This window comes from Pezoporus flaviventris, unplaced genomic scaffold (genome assembly GCF_033815535.1).
Source record: "Pezoporus flaviventris isolate CSIRO_AGI_PZ_B2104156 unplaced genomic scaffold, CSIRO_AGI_Pfla_v1 ptg000176l, whole genome shotgun sequence".
Taxonomy (NCBI): domain Eukaryota; kingdom Metazoa; phylum Chordata; class Aves; order Psittaciformes; family Psittacidae; genus Pezoporus; species Pezoporus flaviventris.
The window spans coordinates 1,555,403-1,563,323 of record NW_026892724.1 but is presented as its reverse complement, the minus strand read 5'-3'; positions in this window follow the sequence as shown (position 1 = coordinate 1,563,323).

Sequence of the window (7,921 nt, the reverse complement as noted above, 5' to 3'; positions counted from 1 at the left end):
GCGCCGTTCAGCACCGCGGAGAGCGCCGGGGCCCGGTGCTGCCGGTACCGCCGGGGCCGCCCGGTGCGGTTGGGCTCGGCTCGGCTCGGAACGGTTCGGTTCGGTTCGGTTCGGTTCAGCACGAATGGGCTCCACCGGGAGGCGGGGGCAGGCGCGGCCCCGCCGAGCCCCGGCTCCGCCCGCTGCAGCGCCGGGCAGCCCCGCTCCGGTCCCTCCCCCGGCCCCGGGGGCGGTGGGACGGGGGCGGCTCGGGCTCCCCGCTCAGCCCGGCCCCGTTCCCTGCCTCAGTTTCTCCCGTCCCGCCCCTCCCGCATCGGGGCCAGCCCCGGTCCAGCCCTCCCCGGGGGCCGGTCCCAGCCGAGCGCGGCACCGGTGGCTTTGCACCGCCGGTTCCCTGCAGCCCCTGCGGGTCCCCGGGCTGTGGCTGCGGCCGCGGCCGTGCCTCCAGGCTGATGGAGCCGGCAGCCGTCACAAGCTGCAGGGGACGGAAGCCGCTTCCCCAGCTCAGTGACCCGCTGAGAGCCCCTCCGTGCGCCCCACCAGCAGCGAGGCCTCCTGCCCCACTGGATGCTCTGGGATGGGCCGGTGGCCGCGGGTCTAACCCCGGTTCGTGGGTTGTTGGAGTCGCGCAGTGCCCATCGTGTGTCCCATTGTGCCGACTGAGCCGTAATTACACACTTGGGCTCTCCGGTGCCTCCTCTTCCCTCTCACATCACCGCATGCCACCAGCCAGCCCCTTCCTCGCACCCAGACCCCGTCCTGGGCTGGGCTCCAGCAGGAGCTGAAGTCCGAGAGCGCATCCCCGTGACACAGAAAACCGTCCCTAAAGCAGTGCTGTGGCACGGGCTCATTGCAAGGGGCCCTTTTTGGCCTGGGCTGCCTCCCATGCAGGGAGTGAGGGACGTGGATGTGGTGTGCGGAGATGCTCTTGGATGTCGCACAGTAAGGACAGTTCCGGCCTCGGGGACCCCAGGGGATGATGATGGGACAGGGGGATGCTGGCAGATCCGGAGCACTCTGTGCTGCTGCTCCCTGGTCCCTAGAGCCGTAGTCATTCCCGGCCATTGCCTGCACCTCCCTGCAGCACCCCAAGCCCTCGGGGTGCCCCTGTGCCCTGGGGGGGACCCTGTGTGTTGCAGGGAGCACTGCAGGGGCCACGCAAGAAGGAAGCAGGGCCACAAGGGGCTGGGGCAGAGCTGGGCCAGGGGCTGGAGTGTGGGGTCCCTGCGGGGGCTGCGCAGGGTGTGGGGCTGGGCAGGGGTACAGGATGCTGTGGGGAGGGTGCTGTAGGGTGCAGGGGATGCTCTGGAGTGCCAAGCACATGGCAGGGTGCTGCAGGGCGATGTGGGGTTGCAGTGGGTGCTGTCTGGGTGCTGAGGGTGATGAGGGGCCAGGGGCCCAGCCTGGCAGGGTGCTGGGTGTTGGGTGTTGGGTTGGGTGCTGGGTGCTGGGTGCTGGGTGTTGGGTGCTGGGTATTGAGTGTTGGGTGCTGGGTGTTGGGTGCTGGGTGTTGGGTCTTGGGTGTTGGGTGTTGGGTGCTGGGTGCTGGGTGTTGGGTGCTGGGTACAGGGTTCGCAGGGTACTGGGTGCTGGGTGTTGGGTGCCGGGTGCCAGGTGCTGGGTGTTGGGTGCTGGGTGCAGGGTTCGCAGGGTGCTGGGTGTTGGGTGCTGGGTATTGGGTGTTGGGTGCTGGGTGTTGGGTGCTGGGTGCAGGGTTCGCAGGGTGCTGGGTGTTGGGTGCTGGGTATTGGGTGTTGGGTGCTGGGTGCGGGGTTCGCAGGGTGCTGGGTGCTGGGTGTTGGGTGTTGGGTGCTGGGTGCTGGGTGCTGGGTGTTGGGTGTTGGGTGTTGGGTGCTGGGTGCTGGGTGCTGGGTGTTGGGTGCTGGGTGCTGGGTGCTGGGTCTTGGGTGTTGGGTCTTGGGTGCTGGGTGCTGGGTGTTGGGTCTTGGGTCTTGGGTGCTGGGTGCTGGGTGTTGGGTGCTGGGTGCTGGGTGCAGGGTTTGCAGGGTGCTGGGTCCTGGGTGTTGGGTGTTGGGTGCTGGGTGCTGGGTGTTGGGTGCTGGGTGCTGGGTGCAGGGTTTGCAGGGTGTTGGGTGCTGGGTGTTGGGTGTTGGGTGCTGGGTGTTGGGTGCTGGGTGCAGGGTTTGCAGGGTGCTGGGTGCTGGGTGCTGGGTGTTGGGTGCTGGGTGCTGGGTGCTGGGTGCAGGGCTCGCAGGGTGCTGGGTGTTGAGTGTTGGGTGCTGGGTGCAGGGTTTGCAGGGTGCTGGGTGCTGGGTGCTGGGTGCAGGGTTTGCAGGGTGCTGGGTGCTGGGTGCTGGGTGTTGGGTGTTGGGTGCAGGGTTTGCAGGGTGCTGGGTGTTGGGTGCTGGGTGCAGGGCTCGCAGGGTGCTGCGGTCTCGAATCCCCGGTCCCGGTGCTCCGCAGCCCGGCGCTGCCGAAGGCCGCTGCTGCCACCTGCCGACACCCGCGCGGCGGGGGGGGGGGGGGGGGGGGGGGGGGGGCGCATCCGGGACCCCCCTCCCCGCCGGGAACCCCCGGTTGCCCCCCCCCCCTCCCCACTCTAACCCCGCGGGTCCAACCTCGGGGTCCCGGGGGCCGCCAGGGGATCGTGGCCCCGGCTTGGAGCCACCCCCCCAGGTCCCCCCCACTCCCCCACCCCCGGCTCGGGTCATCGCCCCCTGAGCCCCCCCTGATCCTGCCCCCGCTGCCGCTGCCCCCCGGGTCCCCGCTGGCTCCTCGGTTACTGCATGAGATGGGGCGAGAGGCCACGAGAGGGAGCCCGGGGCTCACCGTGTGCGGGTGACAGCGGCGATGCCGTTTAACCCCTCCGGTCCCTGGGGAGGGCAGGGGGATAAGGACCAAGGCTGGGTCCAGACCCCTCTGGTTGCCCTCGCCCCCCGCACCAGCATCCCCCAGTCCCAAACCATTCCCGCATCAACGGGCCCGTGAGCTCCCCGGGACGTTGGCATCACCTCCTCAGCCCTCCAACCCCTTGGTGGGACACAGCAGGGAGGAGCTGAGCCCCCGGCCAGCCCTGCAGAGCTCAGCACGCCCTGTGCCGGCAGCCCCAGACCCAGGGCAGGATGAGCTGGGGCAGAACTGCTCCCCACCACGGCTCTTGGAGCCCTACGGTGCTCCGGGCCTATTGGCAACTCATGTCCATGGTGGGGAAGCCATGAGGGGGTTGCGCTCCTGCTGCTGTTGTTGGGGAGGTGGCACCAAAAAGTGGGCACCAAGGTGCCCCCGCTGCCCTCCATGGCCATTCCTAGCGCTGGGGACCTGCTTGTGCCCAAATCACCCCAAACGCGCCCAGCTCCGTGTCCCAGCGCTGCGGAGCGCACGCATCCAGGTGCCAACGCAGGGAGCAGGATACGTGCCCCCGGAGGCCCGACCTTGGGTGCCTGATGGGGTGAGCGGGATGCGCTGCAGCGTGGGGATGCGGGGACAGAGGGACGTGGGATGGAGCCACGTTATGAAACGTTCACTGTGCTAAGGGAAGCTTTAGCGAGCGGCTCTGATCCAGATGAGATCGGGCATCACAAAGGGCTTTGTATTCCAGGAAGCCTGTTAGAGATTTAAATGATACAAATGGGCTTTTTACCAAAGAGCCTCATTATCTGGGCATTTGCTTTTAATCCGTGGCTATCGCTGCAGCCCCGCACCCCTGCTGCTGCCCTGCGGCCCTGCCCCGCTGCCTCCGCAGGGCCCCGCGCACTGTGGGGACAGGGACAAGCTTGGGGGGGGTCCATGGGGAGCGCTCTGCAGGGTACTGGGGAGACCCCGGCAGGCTTTGCTGGTTCATCTCCTCTTGCTTTGCCTTCTCCCCTCCCAGCTCATTCCAGCGCCCTCGTTTGCCTTGCTGGGCACCAACCTTCCTTAGGCACGGTCCCAGGCACCCCGGCCGTGTCCGCGCTCCTCCTGTGCCACCCCGGCTGCATGGGCACATCTGAGGATGCTCCTCAGCACACGAGGCCTCATGGCTGGTGCTGGACCCCGAATCACCAAAGCCCCACAATATCCTGCCAAGCCCCGGGCACCACCGACCCCCTTTGGCTTGGGGGCAGCAGCCAGGGCCACCCCAAAGCCGACAGGGGCTGCGCTGCGTGCGCGGGTGTGCGCAGAGCCGTGCGCCCCAGCAGCAGGCACAGGGACACGGGGATGTCCCCTCCTTGGGTCCCCCCGCAGCCCCATCGCACCCTGCCCGGCTGCAGCAGAGCCTCGGGGGGGCTCCACGGCTGCTATGACAACGCAGGAAGCTCCCACAGAAATCCCTGCAGGAGGAGGAGAAGGAAAAGGAAGAGCAGGAGGGGAAGGGGGAATCTCCCTGCCCTGGCACCGCCACCACCCCGCGGTCATTGCAGCATCCTCTGGGTACCATCGGTCCCCATGACACGGCTGATCCCCCCCACAGCAGTGCCTGGGATCGGGAACCCTGGTGCTCGGCCCTGCTGCAAGGAGCGGGGGGATGATGGAGGGGTGAAAAGGCACCAAGGGTGGAGGGGGCTGGAGGCCGAGGGGATGGGCTGGGGGCCGTTTGCTGCAGGGACCCTGTAATTCACTCAGTGATGGGTGGCGGAGCCCCCCACACCCGCATTATCCTCCCTCTGGCTCCCGCAATCCCTTCCAGCGCAGGGATTAGGGGGTTTAGGGCAGGGTTTCAGTTGGAAATGGGATGCTTTCAAATCAGCCTGCGTCAGTTGTGCCCCCGAACACTCCTGCGGTGGGGGGGGGGGAAATTAAACCGGAGATGCAGATTACCGGAGGGGAGCTGGCACCCTCCCAGCCTCAGCACCGCCGCATGTGAGGCATCACCCAGGGCAGGAGGTGCCCATCTCCAGCCCCCTGGAATCCCTGCAGCCCCCAGGGCACAAACCCCTCCCTTCTCTCCCGTTTCTGCTCACCCAAAGCCCCAGTTCCAGTCCCCATCCCATCTCTCTTACACGGGATGGAGGCACCGCAGCAGCTCCCATCACCAGTTCCCGTGTCTCCAGACCCAAAACACCCCTTGGGCCTGATGCTGGTCCCCGTGGAGGGTTCCCAGCTGCTGCGATGTGAAGGATGAGAAGGAGCCGGTGGGGCAATGGCAGCACCAGAAGGCTCAGCACCCAAAGGTGCAGGTGATGGGCAGGATGCGGGTCCTCAGCAACAGGCAGGGCAATGGTACCACAGGAGGCAATTCAAAAGGGGGAAAAAACCACCCTGAGAGACCAGGATCACCTTTATAGTTAACGGCTGCTCATTGCTGTGGCCAAACCAAACCCATGGGTTTGGGCTGCTTTATCCCCACCTCCTGCCCCACTTCGGGTTGATGCTTCCCTCCTTGCAGCCCCTCAGCATCACTGATCCCAGTGCCCAGACTTTGGGGTGAATTAGCCCCATCCTGGGTTCCCCAAGCTCTGCCCCCTTCCCAGCCCCTTCCCTGTCCCCCCACCGCAGCGGCAGGGCTGGGGTTTAATCACTTTCTGCATGGTCATTCAGGGAAGTGCCCCTCATCTGCACCCCGCGGAGCCACCCGGAGCCGGTGCAGGGACACGGGGAAACCCACCGGGAACGGCACCTCCCTATGGGGAGCATCCGGCCCCACCGGAGCCTCTTCCCAGCGCTGCCCAAAGCTGCTTCGCTCCGGCTGCTGCGATGGGTGCGGGTGCGGAGCTGCTGCGCTGCCCCGGCCCGGGCTGCGAGCTGGGGATGCTCAGCCCTCAACGTCCCCTCTTGCCTTGGCACCTCCTTGGGCCAGCAGGAAGGTGATGCCCAAAGCACATGGGAAGGGGGGGTCCCTGTGGCCCCGGGACCACCCTGGCCCGTGTCCTGGGGCTCCTTCTGAAGGGGTGGGATGGGGACAGGCGAGAGCGGCGGCAGCGCTGGGACATGGAGAGCGTGGTCCCTGTTCAGCCCTCACCCTGGCTCCTGACTGCAGCCACCTCAGCTTTTGGTGCGCCAACACAGCAGCGCTGGTGTGCTCCCAGTGCTCCCAATGCTCCCGGGGCTCCTGGTGCACCAAGACCTCCCAATTCTCCCGATGCTCCCAGTGCTCCCGGTGCTCCCAGGTGCTCCCGGGACTCCCAGTGCTCTTAGTGCTGCTCCCAGTGCTCCTGGTGCTGCTCCCAGTGCTCCTGGTGCACCAAGACTTCCCAGTGCTTCCAGTGCACCTGGTGCTCCCAGTGCTCCCAATAATCCCAGTGCTCCCGGTGCTCCTGGTGCCCTGAGACTTCCCAGTGCTCCCAGTATCCCAAGACCTCCCAGGGCTCCCGGGGCTCCTGGTGCACCAAGACCTCCCGATGCTCCCAGTGCTCCCGGTGCTCCCAGGTGCTCCCGGGGCTCCCAGGGCTCCTGGTGCACCAAGACCCCCCAGTGCTCCCGGTGCTCTCAGGGCTCCGAGTGCTCCCGGTGCTCCCAGTGCTCCTGGTGCACCAAGACTTCCCAGTGCTTCCAGTGCACCTGGTGCTCCCAATAATCCCAGTGCTCCCAGTGCTCCCGGTGCCCCCCCAGAGCTCTCATCAGGGTTCTCACCGCAGACCCCGACTATAGGGGGGGGGGGGTACCAGGGATCTGCACCCGAGCCCCCCCCGCAGGGACCTGCGTGGGGCAGTGCCCGGGGGGGGGGGGGGTCTGTGTGTGCGCGGGGACCCGGGGAAGGGGGGGGGCGGCTGCCGGTGCCCCCGGTGCCCCCCCGCCGCTGCGGCGGGCACTACGGGCGGGCGCTCCCGGGCTGCGGTGGCGCACGGCGGCGGCGGCGGCTGCGGCTCGTCCCCGGGCAGGTGGGAGGCGGCGGGGACGGGGGGGACCCAGGGAGGGGGGGGGGGTACGGGGGAACCGGGGAGACCGGGACAGCGGCACCGACCCGGCCCCGGGGACTTCCGGGGATGCGGAGCTCCCCCCCCCCCCAAGTCTCATTTGCGGGGGTACCGGTAACGCACCCCGGGGGGAGCTCTCATGGGGGTCCCCTCATCCCGCTCGCTCCGGGGGTGCCCGTTTGGGGGAATCCCGGGTCCAGTTCCCCCCCCCCCCGGCGCAGGGGGCATCTTCAATGGTGCCCGCTTTGGGGGGGGTCCTTGCAAACCCCTCCCGGGGCGCTGAGACCCCGCGGGGTCCCTTCCCTCCCCCCGGGCAGCGGGAACGGGGCTCAGACCCCCAAGCAGTGAGGGTGGGGGTGGTGCCCCCCAACTGGGGACCCCTGGGTGGGGCGGGAGCCCGCAGATCCTCCCTTGGGCTGCGGGAGCGGGGATGGAGCCATGGGGGGGTGATGGGGGGGTCCCAGCCCCTTGTAACTGGGGCGGGGGGGGTCCGGCCCTGCTGGGCTGCTCCTCTTGGGGAGTCCTTTTGGCCCTGCGCTTCCAAAGGATGCGAGGTTTGGGGCTCCCCTTTCTTTGGGGTCTCCAGGCACTGAAGTCCCCCCCCTCCCCAAGCCCCCCCTCTCCCCACACAGGGATCACAACACAGCTGGGGTGGGGCAGTGGGTAAAGCCCCCCCCCAAGCCTCCCAATGTGGGGACCCGGGGACACTGGGCACCCGTCCTGAGCTCCCCAGGGGTGACCCCAATGGGATGGGGTGCACCGGGTCCCCGGGGGTGTGGGGGGGGGCCCGAGCAGCGCCCTGCAGCCCCCAGCCCTGCCTGGGGCTCCGGTGCCCACCGGAGGTATCAAATATTAACGGAGGCAGTGGAGGAGCTGAAAATAACCCTCCCTCCAAGGGAGCTGACCCAGATCCGGCCAGCCCCAAAGCCGGGCTGGCCTCAGAGCCCAAACCAGCGCCGAATCCGGCCCCCTCCCCTCCTGCTGGGGGCTCTCTATCACCTGTGTACGGTGCTGATGGGCTATAGGGGCTTATTACGCAAACACAAAGGGGTTGGCGCTGGGTGGTCCCTGGGGCTGGCCCTGAGAGCTCAGAGGGGATGGAAGGGGCCGCATCGGTGTCTGGGGGC